At 36.8% G+C, this 23,096-nt stretch overlaps 1 long non-coding RNA gene across 1 annotated transcript in view; it reads right to left on the minus strand.

Annotated features, from left to right (window-relative positions):
- LOC144370614 (uncharacterized) overlaps positions 1-19,269 on the minus strand; it is a 33,710-nt gene extending 14,441 nt beyond the window's left edge. The window contains exons 1-2 of the long non-coding RNA XR_013430521.1: positions 19,123-19,269; positions 9,938-10,156 (exon numbers count right to left, since the gene is read on the minus strand). This is a non-coding gene — a long non-coding RNA (uncharacterized LOC144370614). The remainder of the gene's footprint in view (positions 1-9,937; positions 10,157-19,122) is intronic.
- Between the last annotated feature and the right edge of the window lie 3,827 nt (positions 19,270-23,096).

Below are 23,096 nucleotides of genomic sequence, written 5' to 3' on the forward strand. Positions count from 1 at the left end.
ATTTAGGTTAGAAGATGAGTCACACACAATTTAATAGTTCCTTATAACATCAGGAACTTTTATATAATAGGAACTTAGAATGTTTGAATGAATGAGTGAATGAATGAATGAATGAGAGAAATTATCTCTTTTGTATAATACCATTTTCCTATCTCATTTCCATCCCAAGAATATGACAGGAACAGGAGCCATTTAAGCAGTTTAATTATCTAACCCAAAATGTGGGCTCTGAATATCAGAGTGAGTCTACATGCAACAACTGAGGTGTCAAAACACATTAAAAATAATAATGCAAAAATAACCAGGTGTAATGTAAGCTGAGTATTTTTTTCTGGCACCTCTTTCCCTAGCATTCAATTTAGAATTGTGTTCTATAATTATCAAATCTATTTAAAGGTCTTATTTTCTGCTGATTCTTAACTAGTTAAAATACAGCTTTCATGGATTGAAAATATTAGTATAAGGAAGAAATTAATGCTTTTCTTGTAACTGATTAAAAGTAATAAAAGTGCACCTTTATTGATACAGTATTTTTTGTCAAGCATATAGCACTGAGTAATGAATAATCATCTGCTTGAGACTCATGATTCTGACTGCATCAGAGAAATTAAGTAAGGTGGACTATGGTCTTTAGGTTGGGTAGTGGGGAGAGACTAAAAAGAACTTCTATCAACAGTATATTATTTTGAATACTTTGGTGATGTAGAGTAAGACATGTGCCCTCCCCTGAAGAAACTTTAGACAAAAATAATATTGAGTTAAATAGAGTATGACAGATAGGAAAAGATGCCCAGCACTAGCATTCACACTCCAGAAGAAGGCTCTGAGGGTATCCAGAATGTGGCAGAATGGGTTGAGTAAATCACTGGCCAATTTGTCTACCAAATCTTGTTGAATTTACATTTGTATTTATCAGCTTTCTGTTACTATAACAAGTATATTAAATATATGAGATAATCAATTTATAAGGAGAAAAGGTTTATTTTGGCTCATCAGTCCATGTCTGGGTGGCCCTATTGCTTTGAGCCTAGGGTGGTGCATTATGGTGTGAGCACATGACAGAGCACAACCATTTATATCAAGACCAACAAGCAAAAACGGGATGGAGTCCACAACCACCTTCAAGGACGGGCACTCAAGACCTCCCATTAGACCTCACCTCCTAAAGATTTCCACCACCTTTTAATAGCACCAAGCTGGGAAATAAGGCTTAACAAGTAAAGGCCTTTGGGAAACATTGCAGATCCAAACTACAGCAATATTCAATTTATTTCTCATTTTGTTCTCTTTATTGGTTTCCTCACTGCTGCCACTTTATTTAGTTCAGGCTGGTCTAATTTCTCACTAGAAATGGTCATTAAAACAATAGCCTTCACAATTCTCTGCCTCCAGTCTGCATCTGCCTTCTAACTCTGCATCCCCATGGTTCTCTGCAGACACTTATTTCAAGAAGACAAATATCAGCATGTGATTTTCCTGCCAAAAGTCTTTAGATCACTCACCATTGTCTTTAGTTGTAAGAAGTATTTTACTCCCATCACGACCTTAATCCTTATTTCTCTAGTCTCTCCTCCTGTTATTCCCAAACACAGCTGTAGGCTCCAGCCATACCACAAGGTCCCTCGCAGGGCCATGTTCTTCCCTGTTGCCATGCCTTTGCACAGACCCTGTCTGCTTCCTGCCAATCCATCCTTCCTGCTCAGCCACCTGACTGGGATACCTTCCAATAGTCCTTCAAAGCTTTCCTGATGCCTCTGAATCTCCAATTCTGAAAGTTCCTCTTCTTCATCCCACTGCCACCTTTACATCTCCATTTTCAGCACTATGGCTCTTGACCAGTGAGATAAAAATTCTTAATCAGTAAAAAGAGTGCCCCATTTTGGAAATGAAAACTTGAGTTAGATACTTATCAGGTCCATTACATTTTCTGTAAATAAACTCCCTGAGTATACCCAGTGCATTCTCTTTTAACACTGTTACTGTTCTGCAGGAGCCAAGATGCTGTTCCTAATCCAGTTTTCCTCCTCAACTCCACGATTACCAGGGAATTTCTGTTCTCTACCCAATTGCCCAATTTCCCACTGCCAATATTATTTAAAAAAAAAAAAAAAACCTGCATCAATTCTTCTCATCCTCCAATACCAAAGAAAGTTCAAGTCTTTGCATTAGCCCTGCCAACAATGAATGAACGAATTCTGTACCTGTCTTGCCAGAAATGTTTACTATCATGCAAATCTACTAATGGTTTGGCAAATGTGGCCTTACGCAAAGAAAGAAGGTAACAGTTTTATTCACTGAAAGGACACAAGCAGGGACCGATCTTGACAGAATAAAGAGCAGTTGACCTAGAATAGAAATGAACCGATCTTTTAAAGATAAAATTATGGAGCATTTATGTTCACAAGTAAGCTGATAAGCAAACACCTCTGTGCACATGGAATAAAATCATAAGTTCTTACAATGGCCCGTTAGAACCTACAAAATGCAAACCAATCAATCAATCCCCAACTTCAGTTTTTATGTCTTTCATTAGCTCCACATATTCTGCTTGTCATCAACTCTTCTCAAATACACCTAAACCTTTCCCCACACAGGGTCCTGTGAAGGAGCTGGTACCTCTATTTCCTGTCTGGATTCTTCCCGCCCTTCAAATTGCAGTTCAACTTCTCATTATTTCTGAAAGGCTGTCACTAACTATCCTATTTAAGGAAACCTACCTCTCATCTCATTATTTATCCTATCACTCTTACTTCTTTCCCTTTAGCACTATCACAGGCTAAAAATGTTTATTTCCTCTCATCTTCTCTTCTGGTTCACTATTAGCATCTTCAGCACATTGTGCTTGGCATATGGTAGGAGTTCAGTAAATATGAGTTGAATGAATGGAGAAATAGACATTCAGATGGGAAATACACCTTATCTCTACCAATTCCAGGCCTAATATCCATTTGGCAGGTCCAGATCTTGGGCAAAGGATCTCAGAGAAATTGGGAATATTTTCTGTTGGTTTGGTTCTCATGAGAATGAGCAGAAAAATCTCTGTTGGATTTTAGCTGAAATAACGAACCTCTTGACTCCATGTGTTTATTATAAATGTGAACTCCCCTTGTTGATGAGATGTGTTCACTCCAAAGTCCACAAGGATGTGAGAGCATAGTGCTTGCACACAGGTCAGTTGACCACCTGCCTTCTGACTGATCATAATGATTTTAAGTGTCTCCATACTTTCTAATAGACTTCTCTTTACTTTTTAAAAGAGGCTTAGTTTAATTCTCCCCCTCTACTTCTTGAATACAGCAGAAGTTAGTGACTCAGTTCTAACTAAGAAGGGAGTGGAAGTGATGCTCCGTGACCTTCAAGCATCATTAAAAAAGACAGGTTCCACTGGATGCTCCGGAGAGCTTGCTCTGTGGGACACCTTCCGCCACAGCATGAGCATACTCAAAACTCTTGAGAGAGGCTCATGAGGAGAAAAATGAAGGCTTCCTACCAACAAGCCAGTCAGATGAGTAAAACACCTTTCCTTTCTTCATTTACTCAGCTTTTTAAATTCACATGCCACTCTTTCCCTAGTACGTAGTTATACAAATTTCGATGAAGGCATAAAGCCAAGTATTCCTACCATGATCAATGTACAGTTTCCCTCTTGCTGCTCCATTGTTATCTTGTCCTCTCCCTCCAGCCCAATACTCAGCAATCACTAGCCTGTTTTCCAGAAAAGAATAAGCCATCCTTAAAAGCATATATTACAGGTCAATTCAAGCTTGCAGATGACAGGAGCCCTAACTGATAACACTGCTGCAATCTTATGAGAAACCTCAAGCCAGAATCACTCAGCCAGTTACTTCCAACTCTCTCCATGGAAACTGGGAGACAATAAATATCTATTTTTTGTTGTATTAAGTCACTAAGTTTTGAGGAAATGGTTGTTCTGGTCGCCTTTGAAAATTTTTGTTATTTTTATCTAAGATGCCTTTTTTCATTGGGCTTGGAGTAGATCTGTGGGTAACTGAAAGCAGAGGAGTGTCACAGCATTAAAGATTGAGCTGATGAGTGGGCAAAGGCCAAGCCAAGACTAAGTGGGACAATATATGAGGTAGCCAACTTACTATCTAACCTGAAAGCTTGCAGCAGAAATAATTCAAAAGTGAAAATCTCTCTCTTATGTTCTGCTAATTTTGAGGTAAATCTGCTCCTCTGACTCACACACTACTTTTGTGATTTGAAGTCTTATATAAGCTGCTTGTATTCCCTTGAAATTAATCCCTATTCCTAAATCAGGCAGCAAATGCCTTGCTGAGGGAGCTGTGAATCTCAGTGGCTTCTCCAGGAGTATGATTGCTCTTCACAGAGTAAACTCAGGCCTCTCCATCAAACTCAGGCCCCCACAAAGAGTGAATATGATTGCTTTGCACTTCTATATTCACTCCATCTGATATGGACTCATGCATGTGGGTAAACTGCTCTACTGAAGATACGCATAATGCATTTTGAAAACAATCCATTTCCAGAAAACTGAGGGTTGACTGTGCCCATTCTATATTTGAGTTCAGAACGAGTTTTAAAAACATTTAAAAATAGTAAGTCCCCGTAACTGTTTCTAAACAAGAGTTAATTGTTCAGAGTTGTAGTTAACCAATGATGAGTCACTGTCAATTGGCACACAGCAATCAGAATCTGAATCTACTCCTGACTCAGAAAAAAGTTGTCACTTCGTCTCTGAGCCTCAGAATCTGCTCTATAAAATAAGAATAGAATTCAATGATACTTAATGTTTTTTTCCAGCACTATTCATCTTGTGATTCTTGGAAGCATTATTAAATTTTCAAATGAGTTCTTTTGCTCTGTGTCTTCACATGAGAATTACAACAGAAGAGTCTCCTTTCCCCTGAAACAATGAAATAACTGTGCATTTTCCATTCTGAATCTTTTAAAAGAATAAACTGTAAAAGTCTGTAAAATGAATGTTCTATCTGCAACTAGCCATAATTTTATAACTTTAAACCACTGTTTCTAAATAAGAAACTGCCTCCTATCTATGTTTTATGCTGGCAGGAAGATTTTGAACTACAAAGAAAACCTTCTAAGTATTTTCTGACCATTGAATTGTATAATTTCATAATTCAATAACTCCCTTTGTATTCTACATGACATTACATGTTCAGGAAGAGAGGAAAGATTTGTATTATTAAATTAAAATTAAGAAGTAGACACAGAAACTGTTTTCTGGAACAAATAATAATAAAATTGAGTCAATACCAAGTTATTCATTTTAATAACTCTTTAGGCAATAGCATTTATAATTCTTTGTTAGTTTATAAGAATAATTTCCTTTTTAAAATTTGATCTATCACTTGAAGCAAAAAAAGAAAAAGAATAACATGGTTCTAAAGAATTTCCAAGACTACATAATGTAAACACCCAAAAAATGTGCAAATTATTTGAAATATTAATTTACATACAAATAATACATAGAAAGGTATAAATCAGAGGAATCCAGTTTGTTTCAGTAACAAATACACAAAAATGAAATTTCAAAAACTCTAATTATACCAAAGATAAAAAATATAAAATACTTAAGGATGAATTCATTAAATTATATGAAAAACATTTGCACTGAAAACTATAAAACTTAAAGAATAAAACAACTTAAAGAATAAAAAATATATAAATATAGGATGCCCCTGGACTAAAAAAAAAATCAACATTTTGAAAAATTTTATTTTCCTCCGAATTGACCTATAAATTGAATTAAATTCCATTCAGTATTCCAACCAGCTTTTTTGGTAGAGAGATTTGACAAGTTGATTATAAAATATATACAAAGATGCAAAGGATTTCAAACAATCCCAACAAAATGAACATGCACTACCTCATTTCAAGACTCTGGTAGTACCAAAATAATCAGTGCAGTGTGGCAGTGGTATACAAGACAAAGAGCCATGGAGACAAATAAGTTTTCCAGAAATAGACTCGCACACAATCAATAGATTTTAAATAAGTGATTCAAAGCAATTCAATGAATAAAAGTAAACATTTTCAACAAATTTTCTCTAACAATAGTGCAAATGAACAGAAGCAAAATGAGTTTCAATACCCTACTTCACACCACACACAAAAATTGAGATAGTTAAAACTATGACATTTGTGGAAGAAAGCACACAAAATTATCTTGCATAATGGATGCAGGCAAAGATTATATATATATATATATATATATATATATATATCAATTATTATAAAATACAGAAACAAATTAATTCGACTTACCTGCTTTCCAATTGTTTACTCATCAAAAGATTTAATTATGAAAATGAGTGTCAAATTAGGAGAAAATATTCACAAAGGATACATGTAATTAAGAACATGTTTCCTACTACTCATTAATACAAAGATCAACATTTTTATATTTTTAAAAATATATACAAAAGACATACAAAGGAAGACACGAAAAATGATCAATAAACATGTGAAAAAAGTTTTTGACATTATTAATGACTAATGAAAGGCAAACTAAAACCACCTTTTTAAACTAACTAAAAATAAAATCAAATGCAAAAACAAAGGACAGAAGAAAATGTTAAGTGAGGCTTAAGAATTCTTATATGTTATTTTTGGGAATGCAAACAAACACAGTTACTTTGGATTTGAGTAGTTTCTTATGGTTAAAAATATACAACTCAAGATCCATAAATTCTACTCCTACATATTTACCAAGAGAAGTGAAACATGTATTGACCAAAATAGAAATGAAAGAGTTGAACATAAATATTCATGGAAGCTGTATTCAAACTAGCACCAAAACAATCCAAAAGTCATCAAGAGGTGAATGGATAAATTGTGGGATTCCCGTTAGTAGAATACTACTCATTAATACAAATACTTTGCCCTAAACAATATGCAATAGAAGCTAGAAACATATACAAAAATATATGCTTCGTGATTCCATTTATATGAAATTTAAGAACAAACTAATTGTTTGTAAAAACAAAAAATCAGAAAGTGATCCCCTGGATCAGAGGATTGGAGTTGACTGGAAAAGGTAACATTTAATCTTTCCCATGATATAAAAGTTACATATCTTAATATGGGTGTGAGTCACACTGATATTTGCATTGTCAAAACTCATAAAACTATAGTACTTAACATTTTTATTGTATGTAAAGCATTTATAAAACAGATCCATAAATAATTTATTATAAAATATTCAATTAGGATCATTTTAGAAGTAAAAATGATTGTCGTATTAGAGCTATAGAATTTTAAGTCAGTTTTATTAACTTTTTTTTTCATTTTTGGTTTTCTCTATTTTTTTTTTTTTACTAATTATTGAACACCTACTAGGAGTCTGGCAGTGTTGGAGGTGTTTTGAACACTGATATCAATGAACAAAATAAACATAGAAGTCTTCTTCAAGTTGTTGGAAATCTACTTGGAGAGCAGGGAGGAAGACAGAAAAACAGCATAAATAAGTAAATAATAGTGTTTAAAAACATGAGATGTGCTAGGGGAGCAAGAAAGAAAACGTCTAGCCTGCCACCACTTTGACATACCATGCTCTGGCTGCCTGATGACATTTTTTTGAAGGTTCTGGATATGCCTATCTTTACTGATTAACATTTTTGCCTTTATTAATGACAAATGATTCTAATGCTTTAGAATCATTCTAGAAATAAGTGTGCAGGTATGTGTGTGAGTTTTCAAAAGTGCCGGGTTTCCTTAGTTGCTTCATTCCTCAAGCTTTTGCAATATTTAATATTTGAATAAATATGTATCAGAATGTCACCCTTGGTGGGTAAAAAGGGTCGGATTCAAGGACATTGTGTTCAATGCTAATCACATTCCATGTGCTACTGAGTCATAGTCACATTGAGTTATCAAGTCAAAGAGCAGCCTTTTTGTCTTCTGTATGAAAGAAAAGCTGCTCAAATGTTACAGAATTCAGAAGCCCAAGTCATTAAGATGTGGTGGTACATAAAAGATGCAGCATAGATAATTCAAAATAGACAGGTCTTCCTATATGCTCTAGGAATAATTCTTCTTCAAGTCATAATATCTGGCACAAAACATAAATAAAGCCCTATTTTTCTCCTTCAGTGCCCTGCCGTGGAGGAGTCACTGAGCCAACTTGTTATCTGCCAGTAACAGCTGAGTTGGGGGTAGACCTTCAGCTATAGAGAGACTTGTCTTATATTTTTTAACAAGACACAGACTGAAAACATAAGAAATCCCCAACAAAAAGCTAAAATGCCACAACTCAAAACCTCTACAATGAGATTATTGACAGTGAAATCTCAAACCCCATGTCATTTTTCTATAGCTAGAATGCAAACACAAAAATTACTTTTTAAAAGTTCACTCTTAGTTATTATTTTAATCATTTATCTTGGGGAAAAAATGTCTTTAACTAAATTCTATAGGTGCACTCACAGACCCCTATTCTCAAATCTATATAGTAATAAAGGATTCTTTAAGGATAATGTATTTATTAACTGCCTATGGCTTATGCTTCCTTCCCAATTGCCCATACATTTATGATTCTGCTCAGGTGGCATGCCTTCTTGCTTGTTAAAACTACACCTACTCTTTCAGTTCCAGTTGAAGTCCTTTTCTTTGGTAGTCTTTCTCAAGCAATATATTTGTAATTGACCTGTCCTTCCACTCTGTTCAGGTAGCAAGATCTTGTATCCCACTTATTTAGTTAAGGATCAGACATTTCAATTCCTATAATAATTATTCTTCTTAAGAGTTCCTGATCCAGATGAAATAAGAACAACAGATTTCACAGGCAGAATCCAATTTAAATGCAGGTTATATTCTCAAAATCAATTTGTAAATTTTGTCATAACAGCTGTTATGAATGATGGTGCTCTGACAAGAAAATAAAGCAATATCTGATATTTTATAGAGCAAATCTGAGGTATGGGATCAACAGGATTCCTTTGTAGAATTATTTTTTCCGGGAAAACACATTTTAAAATGTAGTATGCAGTTTTGTTCTGCTTCTGCACTGCCATCACCAAGCTGATCAAAAATGTTCAGGTGATCAAAGAAAGCTTTAATGGTAGCTGATGTGGAAATAGTCCATAAAGTCCCATGAATTGGTTGTGGCTTCCTAGGGCATCCACAGGAAGTTTCCAAGTCTGCTCAGAACCTTCCGAAACTCCTCACATAAACTGCTAGTGAGTTGTGGTCTCCAGTAGCCCCCAAACACCTGTTAGAGGTTGTGGTAAAGCAAGGAGGTATAGAGTGCCACACAGCACCATTGTTTGGTCTGAATTCATAAAAGCATACAAGTTTAAAATAAGAGAATGCTTTTTGGCCTTTTTAGCATCTTCTCTCACACTGCTCATTGGCAAAAGCATTCACTAGAGAACAGAGTTAACCCATTAAATCCTAAGTTTTCAATTCTGTGCATATTTTAATGAAATGGACAAAGGTATACTAAAATAGGTGGGAAATCATAATCTAGATCTTATATATTATTATATTAATATTATAACTATTACATTATGATTATAATATCACTGTATATTATAATTATATTCATAGTATTATAAATTATGATATAGCACCTATTTATATTATATAGTATGTACTATATTTAAGCTTTTACAGATGTTCCTCATCTGGGACAACAGGATAAAATGGGTTAGGAATAAAGCAGAAGGAAAAAAAATCTGACTCATGGATGGGTGCCTTTGATCTGAAGGTCAATCAAAATATGGAAAGAAACACTGAAACAAAGGAGATTACAAAGTTTGGGCTAAAGCTAGTTTGCTGCTCATTTTCATTTTCTTCTGTCTCTTTTGGGTGACCTTCATGTTCTCCTTACATTGTTCTTAAAGCAGTAAGAACAATGATCTCAATTTGTGAAAACACAATCCTTTCTTGGAAAGCCCAGGTTTCTGGCAGAAGCTAGAAAAGTTGCTCTTACCTCTTAGTAAACAGGGTGGTCCCAAGTTGTTCTAGTAAAGCAACCCTTGCAGCATTCTTTTTGTGTTTCTTGCCATCATAATTCTGCTGGGCCATCAGAGGGTTATTAAACCAGGCCGCACAGAGCCCACAGTATCTTTCTGAATCTCTTCTTTGATAGGGAGATGCAACCACTGGAGTAGCTTCCACCCGTGGGGGTTGAGTGAGCTCAGGGGTGTGGCTGGAAAGACAACAACCAGAGAAGCATGGGCCAGGTTAGTCCATCTCTGAGTGCACCTTTACTCACTGCCCAAAGATTAGAGAGTCTCATATTCACTCTAGAATTTTAAAATCCAAGAGAGTTTACTGAGAGCAGGAAAATTTTCCTCGTCAACCTTCACTTTTGAGTTGGTACACAAATGAAAATTCTTGATTGGTTGAATTTGTATATTTTTATGCTGAAATGTGATAGCTCAAGAGGTCATCTCTTAGGGGAAAATAGGTTGTAAAAGTAAACTCTTGAAGGTAAAGAAGCGATCTTTAAGTCAAAATGTAGCCAATACTTAAACATTGCACAATCATGACTTGAACGATTTTGAATGGATGAATTGGACATTTGTAAGCTAAAAATAATGGATTTTCCTAAGTGATACAGACAGATCTTTCAGTGAATTGAATTGTACCAATTGAGATAATCATGTTAATTTTGTCAGTTATTTCTGTTTATTAGGATAAGTTCTCAACCTATACCTGCTAAAGTTGATGTTGAAAGTATAGCGGTCATTTTTTTTTATTTTTCTAAAAGAAAAAAAAAAAAACAATATACAGCAGATGTTGCTTGACCAAACTGAAGGGCATATATCACATATCATTATTTTCAGATCAAACAATCCCAGCTATTAATACATTTCCATTGTGAACTTACAGTTATTTCTAGACTAGAAAAAAAATTGAAGGAGTTTACTAATGGAAAGTAAAAATAACTTTAGCATGCATTACAACATATAAGTTGCTACCATCCCTACAATGACTATGCCTCAGGTTATTGTCCTAGTTCTCAGATGATTGACTTCAGATATGCCAAGTGACTTTCTAAAGTTGAGATATCTAGTTATAATAAAGGCAAGACTCAAATCCAAATGCTTAATTTCCAAAGCCAATGTTCCTTTCAATGCCCCCAAGGACTCTCTAAATTAAATAAGTAAAGAGATATTTTTCCCCTAAAACTATCTGTCATCTTTGTCTTTTTGTAAACACAGGATTCCAATTCATCCTGGAAAAATATTCTGATCCAAATATTTTCAAAACAAAAACAATATTTAAATTCTCCCATGGCTCATTACTCACATGCAATTTAGGAGCACATTATTCTGTATGTCACGTATTTTACCATAAGAGGGTAATGGTCAAATCAAACAAGTGGACAAACAGGGTACGTTGTGCCATATTGGAAAATCACTATCTTTGACTATGAAATTCATATAACCAAGGTTATTCAGTTGAAAAAAAGCCATAGACATTTAAATGCTTGTTATTAACCTAAAGTATGCTTCTAATTATTAATTCATCTAAAAATATTTATTAAATGTCTACTCTGTGCCAAGAAGTGCAGCCATGAATGGAAGAGATAATACCAGGGTCCCTGCACCCCTCAGGACAGCTCTCCATACATATTCTAGCTTTGTTAAGACAGACGTATAGCTATAGCAACTTCAAACATGGAAGGGTCACAAATGAAAGATAGGTTATTGCTAACCTTAATGTCATTACTTGTCAAGCTAATGATGTCTGGGGATTATATAAATGATTGTGCACAATATCCATTTTTGCTATGAATGATTGATGTATTTAATAAAAGCTTACAGGTGAAACAGGAACTTTAAGGGACAATGTATCAACCAGGATAGATTAGGCTTTTCTGTAATAATAACATACAACCCCACAGTACCACCATAAAGGCTTATTTCTTGTTCTTACAAAGTCTAATGTAGGTTGAACAGTCCTCTTCCATCTTGTAGTCTGTTCTTAAAGTAATACACATTGCATCTACTCAAAATCAGGTAAATGTATGGGGTAGGAAGCAAATGGGTTTCAGATAAGTAATGTCTTGCCACAAACACAAGTGGATTTTCTTATTACTCCTATAAGGATACTCAATCATCCCAGTTATGCATAACCTTAAATTTTCACTGTAATTAATGGTAGAACATAGGGAATACATAATAGAGATTTTTTTCTATGCTTCAGATTTCCTCAATCATACTCTCTTCAAAAAATATTTTCTTCGAGATTTTGAGTGAATATTGTTTTATTCTTATTCTAATTATCTTGCTTATGAGTTTATTATAAAAATTAGGGGGTCACTAGTCATCAAATGTAATATCAAGGGCCTATGATTTTGTCAGCTGCCATCAATTAAATGGAATTGACTTGTGTACTGGATTAAATACTGCCTGCCCCTCCCCCAGCCCCAATTTCATGTCTTCTCAGAATCTAAGAATGTGAGCTTATTTGGAATTGAGTCTCTACAGATGTCATTAGTTGAACTAGGATGGATCCTATTGGATTGGAGTGAGACCCAAATGAAGTTCCTGGTATCTTTCTAAAAGGAGAGGACACAGACTCGGTGAAGAAGACTATGTGATAATCCCTGACAGCAGAGTGACACAGCTAAAACCCCTAGGGATGCCAAGAAGCCACCAGAAGGCAGGAGGAGTCAAGGAAGGATCGCTCCCCAAGACTACAGATGGAGCACAGCCCTGTGCATACCTTGATTTCAGACTTCCAGCCTTCAAACCTATGACAGAGTGAATTTATGTTATTTTAAGCATCTTGTTTATCAGTTTATTTGAAATTCATGGGTAATCTTTTGCAGCAGCCCCAGGACACTACACAAATTGTACCTTAGATTTTAAATAAGATTTAAATGTCAGGAGGTATAAGCACAATAGAGGTTTTGGCAAAATCTGGTTATGATTTTATCTTTTTAGTTGTCAGGAATATCTGAATTTTAGACATAGTGGATTTGCTATCACTGAGATTTTATAGCATCTCAGCAGAACTTCCTTCCTCCTTACAAGGGGAAGCCACTGGCATCCCCTCATTCTCTGTTCTTTCCCCAGGGGACATTACTCTAACTTTCACACCTTATTCACTACTTGATAGTCCAAGCTTCTTGATCATGCATGGCCTGGAGGCTGTTTCTACTTTGATACACAGACTTTCATTGCCACCACTCTCTCCTCAACCATCTCACTCCACACCATTTCATTATTTAGATCTGGCATCAGCAAACGCTTTATGTAAAGGATTTATAGCAAATGTTTCATATCTTGTGGTCTTTATTCCACCTGTCATAGTCATTCAACTTTGCCACACACACAAAAGCCGCCATAGTATTGTGTTCAGAAATGAGCGTGGAAATCTTTCAATAAGACTTTATACATACTGAAATTTGAATTTCACTTCCAATGCCCATGTCACCAAATATTCTTATTTTTATTTGATTGCTTAAGAACCTTTATTGTCTTGCAAACTGTAAAAAACAGGCAGCAGACCAAGTGTGGTCCTCAGGCCAAAGTTTATTAACCCTTCATCTAGATCAATTGTTCTCAACTGGTGCCAATTTTTCCAACAAGAAATATTTATCAATGTCTAGAGATATATTTATTGTCATAATTGGAGGTGTGCTTCTGACGTCTACTGGGTAGAGGCTAGGGATACTGCTAAACACCCTATAATGCACATAGCAGGCTTCCCTTCTACCTAACAAAGTGTCCAGTCTATGTTACTAGGGTTGGAAACCCTGGTCTAGATAAAGGATTACTATACCTATTATATCTAGACATAAAATTACTTAGAAAAGGAGATGTCCCAACAAATCTCCCATTTGTAAAGGTCTTATTTAAATTGGCCCCTTCATAAATTCTAATCCAAACTCTCCAACTGCAATTATGTTGCCCATCTTCACTATCCTATTGTATTTATAGATCTTCCTGGTTCAGTATTTATAATCATTGGATGCATAAGTCCCCTTCTATTACATGGGGAGCGGAGGGACATCTTATTCAACTTTATATTCCCAAGACACTGGTGGCAAGGATCATCTTATTCACCTTTTCCATTCCTTATAGGAAACAGGGTGTTTGCTGGGAGAAAGTAGACTAAAAACATTTTGAAATGAAATCTCTGAAGTATGAACTCTCTGAAGGCAGGCACCAGATTAAAAAAAATTTCAACTTTCATAGAGCAGCTGAATCTATCCTTTAGAGTTGAAATTTTCTATTCTAGCATGCTGGGTGGGTCAGTTGCCAATAGAAGGTGCCAGGCTGAATGCAGCCTGTACTATCTTTGACCAGAAAATCTTGTGGGACCGGAGCTGGTTGATGCTGCAATCAGCGAGGAGCTCCATCCAGAGCCAGATATGACTCCTTCTTGCAGCCACTCCTAGAAGCATCAATCTTGAAGCCATGAGCATTTATGGAACTTGGTGCAAGAGCTGCTCAACATCACATGAGACTAGGGCAACTGAGGCCACTTTAAAAAACATAGGTTTGGAAGAATAGCCCAGCTCTGTGTTTGCCCTGTCCCACTCCCATCTTCCACACTTGATACCCTCTGTATTCCCAACTCAGCTTGCCTCCCCAGACTCCAGATTTACTCTCACCCTTATCTTACTTTGTTCTTCCAATGTCATGACTCATCTTTTTCACCAACCCCACAGACTCTGCACTGACTATGGCTCCTCCTCCTTGAATCTCTGGCATCAGCTAGTCCACACCCTGGACATCCAAGCCAGGCCAACATATTTAATGGCTCCTTCCTTGGCCCTTGAACAAAGCCCCAGGCACAATGCATAGCCTCATGTCCTGCCTCTTGGAGGCTTGGCCCATTTCTCCTACCCTCCAACTTACCCTCTACTCACATCTGGTTTCCTGCCCATTTCTATTTGTGTAGCACTCATTTCCCAGCTCTGCCATGTAGCACTAGATTCCTGTCTTCCCCTGTGGTATAGTCAAGGTAGGATGTGAGCAAACCCAAACATTTTAACAGGAAATCAGATGCTTTGATAGAAAAAGGGAGGGAGGCCACTCCCTCATGTCAACTATATATGGGAGCCTCTGAGACACATACAAAGCATTAAAAGGAAATGACATATAAGGAAACAGAAATTGGAAAGGATAATGGACCTATCAAGGAGTACACAACTAATATGGGTAGAGCTGGGCCTGAGTTCACATTTCCTGACTCTCAAGCCAGTATTCTCATCTGCTATATTGTGTCAGTGAGTCTGGCTTATAGATAATATCTGGCTGAGAATCCCAGGCTTGAAGGACTTTAAATGTCATCTATGCTAGACACTGACTGATGCTAGAATCCTAGCTGAAAATGCCCTGCTGAGTGGCCAGCCAGCCTCTGCAGCAACACCTCCCAATATAAGCATAACAACATTAGTAAACTCTACTCTATTTTAAGCTCTTATCTAATTCCCTGAATTTATTTTACCAACCCATCTTCATATTACCAACTCACTAGTTACATCTGTTGCATCTAAGCACACAGGTATGTGTACAAACATATTCACACACACACACACACACACACACACACACACAGATTATCTCTCTTCTTATGACAACTCTCCAAACCCTTGCCCCAAATGATCTCTTCCATGCTAAACAAGCTGTTTCCTTTATTCTTCCTCTAATAAGAGAATTTTCATATGGTTCTTTTGAAGTGTGGATCTTCAACATCCCTCAAAGACCCATGTGTTACACTGTTGATTCTCAGCCCATGCCACTAGGAAGGTGGTGGGACTTTTTAAAGTGAGGTTTAGGGAGAAGTCTTTGGACCACTGGATGTGAGCCCTTGAGGGCAGAGTGGGACTCCAGTTCCTTTCTCTTCCTCTCTTTTGTTCTGTTCCCCACTTCCCACCATTAAAGGACTAAACACACTGTGTCTGCCTGGTCACGGATTGGAATTTCCAAAACTGTGAGCCATAATAAACCTTTTCTCTTTACAAGTTGATTATCTTACTTATTTGTTATAGTGTCAAAAAAACTAATACATACTTCTTTTGGCCTCTATCCTCTGAGTCTCCCCTAGATCCTTCTCACAGAGTGGCTTCCCTAATTTCTACTGCACATAATAAGACTACAGCATCCTCAGTCTCAGTGCCTGTCTGGGGGAGGATCTCCACCATGAGGTCAGTTGCCCCTGGGAGCTCATGTTACATCTAGTGCTTTCATCTTCACTACAGGATCCAGGAAAATATGAAATAGGTTGGAGATTCTGAAACACTAGCCAAGAAGAACTGAAACAGGTTTATGTATCAGTGACCCTGCCAAACATTTCAGAAATATTAGTAAATATGCACCCATCTGGAGAGGCAACTCAAATTCCAATTGATCCTGCAGGACATTCAGTTGACACGTGGTCAATGTGCTAGACCAGCTTGAGGTGGAGTAAAGGTAGTGATTCACAGGTCCTAGTGGCTCACTTCATCAGATGGAATAGTTAGAAGAAACACTGAGTTGTGCTTCAATGATTCGTATCCAGAAATCACTATAGTTCAAGAGCCTGCCATCCATGGAAAAGCAGCTTAAGCAGCATCCTGAGCAAGGGACTGACTTCTTACTGGAATCTTGATTGAGCTGGGTTTTATGTTATTTTTCACCCTATGTCTCTATTACAGAGGCAATTTCAAACCAACCTACTTGATTAGGCAGAGCATTTCCTAGACGTGCACAGGGAAGCCAAAGACTGAAGTATGACATCCTTCAGTGGCTGTTGCCAGGTTTGACTGCACCAAAAAAGGAAATAAGGCAATATTTTCTCCATCCAAGGAGTTAAATGAGCTACACTTGGCAGCTCAAGGAGCCCATATCTTTGGTATTCTTTTCTGGTGCCTCTTAGTCCTTGCTCTATACTTGTAATAACTGAATTTATGCTTGATATCACATTTCAATCTTGCCACATCTGGGACCCAGGTTTCTGATTTGTTCCCTATACCTGGTTTTCAGCACAATGCCTTTCTCTTAAGTGATGATATTCTGCTATATTCTTTATAGCCTTCACTTTTTCCTTTTCTCAGGACGCTAGGACAGCATCCAAGTTCCTGCTACCACCTCCCAGACTTCCTTCATGCCAGTAAGCATGTTCTCTGTACTCATACACTCCATTCTTAGGTTCTACACTCCTATTAGTCCTCATGGATTTAACCTGTGCCATACCTCCCAATGTCTGCCTCTGTTTATCCTTGTTTCTAATGGATGACCTCCCTCTAGCAGAATGAATGGCTTTCTTGACTCCCTGTTAGCAGGTGAGTTGACACCAACCCAAGCCTAGGGATCAGTATTGCTTCCAAGGATCTCCAATTCTATCTGAGGTTGCTATTTTCCATGATTCTTTCTGCTCAAAGCAGCTTCAGAGGGGAATAAATGAGAGAACATGCTGAAAAAGGGGGATGTGAGCTAGATGAGAAAGAGAGATTCCAGAACATGACAAATAGTCTTTTTCCCCCCAACCCAAGTTATAAGATGTTGATACTACATACCCACTCCCTGCCCCATTCCCCTCTTGCCTAATCAGACCCTGATTTTTGCAACAGTGAGGACTAGGTCAGCACCATGGACAGCTAGGACTAAACAATTAAGTTAAGGCTGTGCTTGAAATGTTCCTGCTTTTTTCGTCAGCACCCACTATGGCAACTAATAAATTATCCCTGATTTATATGTACCAGCTCTAAGGGTATTTGAATTCAGGGGAAACAACATGGTGCTTGGTTGTCTTGAGGATGTATGTAAATTCACAATGAGCTATTTTTGCTTGAGATGTTTTTAACAGAAATAATAACTCTCCCTTTTGCTAATCAATGTGATAAACAAAGATACAGCCTCTCTTCTTCCATGGCTACCTTCAGAATTAAATTTAACAGCAGCACTCTGCTTAGGCAGAGAGAACAAATGAGATAGTTACTTTTTCATGGAAAACAGGTAAAAATTTTTCAGTAAGTGTTTCTTTGAGATGTCTATTTTAAGAAATTTTATGAGAAGTAGGTTACAAGGTGAATATCCAACCTTTCAGAGAGCAAGAATCAGGAGTTTCAACTGAGTGGCTGCTCATCAAATGCCAAACCACACAGCGTATTCCAAAACAAGCTGAGCTTGTCTCCAGATTTCACGTATTTTACAACCCTATCCTATTCCTGAATGTCACAGCCACCTCTATGAAAACAATGTTCTTTAGTTAAACTAAGTAGAAAAATATTGAGAAAGGATCCTTTGCTATTCTCTTGGTAAAAGAAGACATTTTCTTAAGAAAAACACTGGTGAAGATAAAAGCCCAGCATTGTTTTAGACTCTCTCCAATTTCCAAAATACCATTTAAAAAATAATTACACCCACGATTTATGCACGATTCATTAGACAGCAAGATAAAATGCACTGCTAAATTTTGATTGCATTAAAAGAGTAGACACCATGAAAAATACTCCCAACTTCTTGGGATTATAACCCAGTCTAGTAACATTTTCATCACAATATAAATCTTGTTTAAAGAGTCTAAGTTTATTAATTTATAACAATATTTTAGTTCCATAATTTGATAGACATCTGAAGAATTTTTTTAGTGAAGCAATGAGATCAAGTAATATATTACCAATATTTAAGCTTTTATTTGTGAAAGCTAATAGGATTGAGTCACAGGATCCCCTACCAAGATGTTGGAATGCTATAAAGATTTAGTTCTCTGTAAACTAAAGTGGTTTTAAAGAGACTGGTTTTCCTCTCTACCACTTTCCCCATAAAGTAAAAACAGCATTATATTCTTCATACAGATATTGGTAGGGGTTCTACTTATTATACACTATACACCATGTATTATCCATGCTGACTGCAGACTGAAGAAAATAGCTACAAAATTTTATATATTATATAGTATATCTTGCAGAATATAAGCAGCTTTTTGGTAGATGAGAGTGGCCAAATAACCAATCTGAAGAAACCAGGTTGGTAGAATGAGCACCTGAAATGGTCTTAGGACAGCAAGGTCTGTTGGGGCCATCCACCTATCATTTTGGGTTTTGAATGGCATCTACCATTAGGACCCTGAAGGTGGCAGCTGCCTCTAAAGAGGGAACATGATTCACATCACCGATGCAGTGCTTGGTCGTCAGTGTCTCCCCAGAATGGTTGTCCAAACACATACCTGTAATCTTCAATGGTGTTTTCTCTCCTAGCAACAGTTTTAACCTTTTGGTGTGGATTTTGCCTTGATAATGGAGTCAGCCACCACTGCTGAGGTAAAAGACATGTTAAACAGTGTGCAGCACTTATTCCTATCCACCATATCAGCATCACTTCCCTGTGTGGGGAGGAGAAAAAGAACAATGTCAGAAGAAACCCACATTCTACGATCTCTCTTTCCTGCAAATGAGATGGATCACAGACTACCTTATGGAATAAATCTACTTTTTAGTCTGAAGCTTCTTTCATTCTCCATGATAATTATTAAAACTTATGATTTCGAAATACATTTATTTTGTGACTACTAAAGCCAGATGCTGGAATTACAGGAAAACTTTGCAGGTGTGAGTTACCTGAAAAAACAGGACAGGGGATGGAGCCCACAATTAGGCAAAAGCATATTGTGTCTGGCACCATAAGGAAAAGCAGTCTCTAATTGCACCCATTATACTCATTAAAGTAAGTAAAATACCAGAGTTCACATGGCCTAAATTATTGAGCAGAAATTATCATTTGGCATTCAGCTCTGCCTTTGCCCAGTTTTAGCCTCACCAGGATACATGGCTGAGATGTTCAAGATTTTTCTTTTTAAGATTTCTTTAAGTACTTGAACATTTTTCATAATTAACTCGAGTATAGATCAGAAAGCCACGGTGACCATGCTGGCTGAATTTTCTAGATAGAATTTGTGTAATTTTTTTCCTTTTCTTTAAGAAAGGTGATTCGTTAAATGCTGCACAAAATGCTTAAATCCAGTTTGATTTTCATACTTTTGTAAGACTTAATGAAAATGAATCATGACTGAGAAAAAATAAATAAATCATTTGTCAGACCATGTGACCTGACCATTGAGCACCCAGGTCATCAATTACCTATACTTATGTGAGGGGAAGATTAATCCATTGCCTCCCCACCTGCCTAGTTGGAAATTGAGGGTAAAGTGGACTCTTAGATAAGGAGTTAATCTATTCCTTAATGGAACCGCAATAGCAAAGCATCTCATTGTTAAAGAGCCAGAGATGAGTATAAGCCCCCACAATAGCCCCCTCTCTGATTCCCAGAATGCTTAGAGAATGTAATTTAAAATTGGATGGGGAGGAGGAAAAAGGTGGGGACAGCAGGGAGGAAGAGAATTTTACATATATATTATATATATATCATAATAATAGGATGCCCAGACTGCCTGAGAGAGCCTTGCCTTGCAAATTATGTGGTAGTTAGAAAATTAACTCCTTCCTCCTTAAGGTGTCAGTCTGTAATATATCTGATAATTAGCTTTTGGTCCCTGGGAGGACAGCCATGTGTGTCCCAGGAGACCTGCAGTTGAGAGTTGGGCATAAAGGGAACAACACTGGGCTAAATATGTTGGATCAGGAGCAGGTGGTCAGTGAGAAGTAGTGGATCCCATGAAGACAGGAAGAGCTTTCCCAAAAGGTCCTCTCCTGGTAGGCACTAAGTCTGTGCCTGCTAGGGACATTCCTGGTGGAGGGTTTAAAGCAAAGGTGATTTGAGTTTTGACCTAGGGAATAATCACTTGTACACCTTTGTGTGGTACACTATTGGAGATCAAATGGACCAGGCAGAGTAAAGCAGAGGGTGGGAGCGGGAAATGGAGCTGCAGAATTTCTGGTCTCTCACCCACCTCTTCCACCAAGCCTGGGAAATGGCACAGAATACTATTAAAGGGATAAACCAGGGGAAGGCACATCACAGAATGACTGGAAGATTCTAACTCATTAAATAGAAGTTGATAGTTGAGAGGAAATGAAGGACCAAATCTGGTACTTTTTCACTGTTTGTTAAAGTAGGAGTAAGTAATGTCCTCTATTTTTTTTTAAAACAGAAAGATTGTCAAGGTGAATGTGGAAACTTTAACTATTCTATGTTCACCTACTTATGAATGATATAGATCGAAGAATGTAATTTTTTAAAATTAAGCACAATATGATTATCATTATCACAATATGATTATCAATATGAATATCATTATCCAAAGTTCATATATGAAGAACACGAATTGGGTATCAACCTACTTTATATAATACAAAAAAGTACATATATAAAGACACGAATTGGTGGGAACATACTTTATATACAAAGATATTAAACATTGTGCTCTATACGTATAATAAGAATTGTAATGCATTCCACTGTCATGTATTTTAAAAAAATAAAATCAATTAAATAAAATAAAAATTAAACACAATAAAATCATAGGCCAAATTTTAGTTCACAATTTACCTCTTAAGAATATGTACATCTCTTTTGTTGTTTCCAGTGAAAGTTTCAGTCAAGCCTGGCCTTTCTCTCTAGGGTTTTAACATAAGAATTTTTAAAAGAAAAGCTAGAAGCCCAGACACAGTGGCTGGTATCATTATACCAAGGATACTGGGCACTAGTTTCCAGAGTAAAAAACTGCTCTTAAACTGGATAATGATCTATAGATTTATCATTCATGCATTCAACTTATTTTTAAGGGCCTAGTAAGTGTGCTAGATGCTGTGCTAGCTGCATGTTATTCTACTCATTGTTATCAAAGAGGTTGGCACCAGGAGAATTGAAGAGGGCAGACAGAAAATACGGGAGAACATAATAACTGAGGAAAATATAGCTTCTTTTTTGACTCTTCACAAAGGAAGGTAAAAGACCAACAATGGAAACTGAGTCTGTTTGTGTGGATCTTCACTGTACCCAGCATGCCTTTCCTCTTCAATTCTTATCTAACACAGTCTCACAATAATGTATATGCATAGCTTAGATTAATTATCACTTCTTTATCTTAAAGTTTCTTCTGACTTTTTCTACTGCCTTGCAGAGATAAGTATCAGTCTTTGAGTCCTCTGGGCATGCTACATATTTTTTTTTAAATGTAAGTGTAACACTAAATTATTACATTTGTTTGTTTTCATATTTTTCCCTTTCATGAGACTTCAAAATTCCCTTAAGTCAAAGCAATGATTTCAGTAATCAAGAAGACCCAGAACCTACCACACACAGGGACTTTCCAATGGAATGAATAGAGGGGAGGATTGGATTGTGGAGTTAATAATCTGCATGATATAAAAGTTAAAAGAAGAGACAAGTCCTGCAAGGAGGTCTAGTTGCAAACCAGAAATTTTTCAGGAGTGTCAAGAAGATGGCCAAGAAAAGAATCAGAGGTTTCAACAATTCATGAACTAACCTGACGGTTCAAGTAGGCATACAGATTTCTACTGTGTATGTTAGTTTCACAATGGTATTTTGAATACACCATCCTAGATTTCATTTCTGCTTTCCTGGGAAATGGTATTCATCTCACATATAGAAAAATCAAAGACTAATGTAAGAGGAGAACCAATGGTAGTGCAATGAAATATGGTTATGACATCACTGTAGAAAAGAGACCAAGAAAGTATAAATAACATAACAGAGGGGCTGTGATGTCCTGAGAAATTAGGCAGTAAAAGACAGGCTGTATGGGAATTTATTGAGGGGTCCAGTGTAAGTCACATGATGCAATTGTAATTGCCACCAACTTCTACTGCTTTAATGATTCTGATGGAGATACAACTACCCCGAAAGAATCTCAATATTAATCACACACCTACAAGGTGCAAGAATATAATTGTGTGTGTTCTTAGCTATCTAAATCCCACTTTAATGGCTCCTCAAGACTACAGATCATATCATCTTTACTAGTCTCTCACTGCACCCAGAACAAAGTTGATATATGTCCCAGGGTGGAAACACCATAAATTTTGATGAACTGACCTCAAGAAATACATTTTAAATTTCTGGTTTAAAACTTGAGAATGGCCCCAAGCTATCATGTAAATGAAGAGGGAAGCTAAGATTATCTTAAAATAAGGGTTTTGAACTGGAGGCAAAAAAAATTTAAATGCAGTGTGCACAATGATAAAAGAAAAGGGGGGTGGGAAGCTTGTGAAATATCCTAAG

This window comes from Ictidomys tridecemlineatus, chromosome 14 (assembly GCF_052094955.1).
Source record: "Ictidomys tridecemlineatus isolate mIctTri1 chromosome 14, mIctTri1.hap1, whole genome shotgun sequence".
Classification (NCBI taxonomy): domain Eukaryota; kingdom Metazoa; phylum Chordata; class Mammalia; order Rodentia; family Sciuridae; genus Ictidomys; species Ictidomys tridecemlineatus.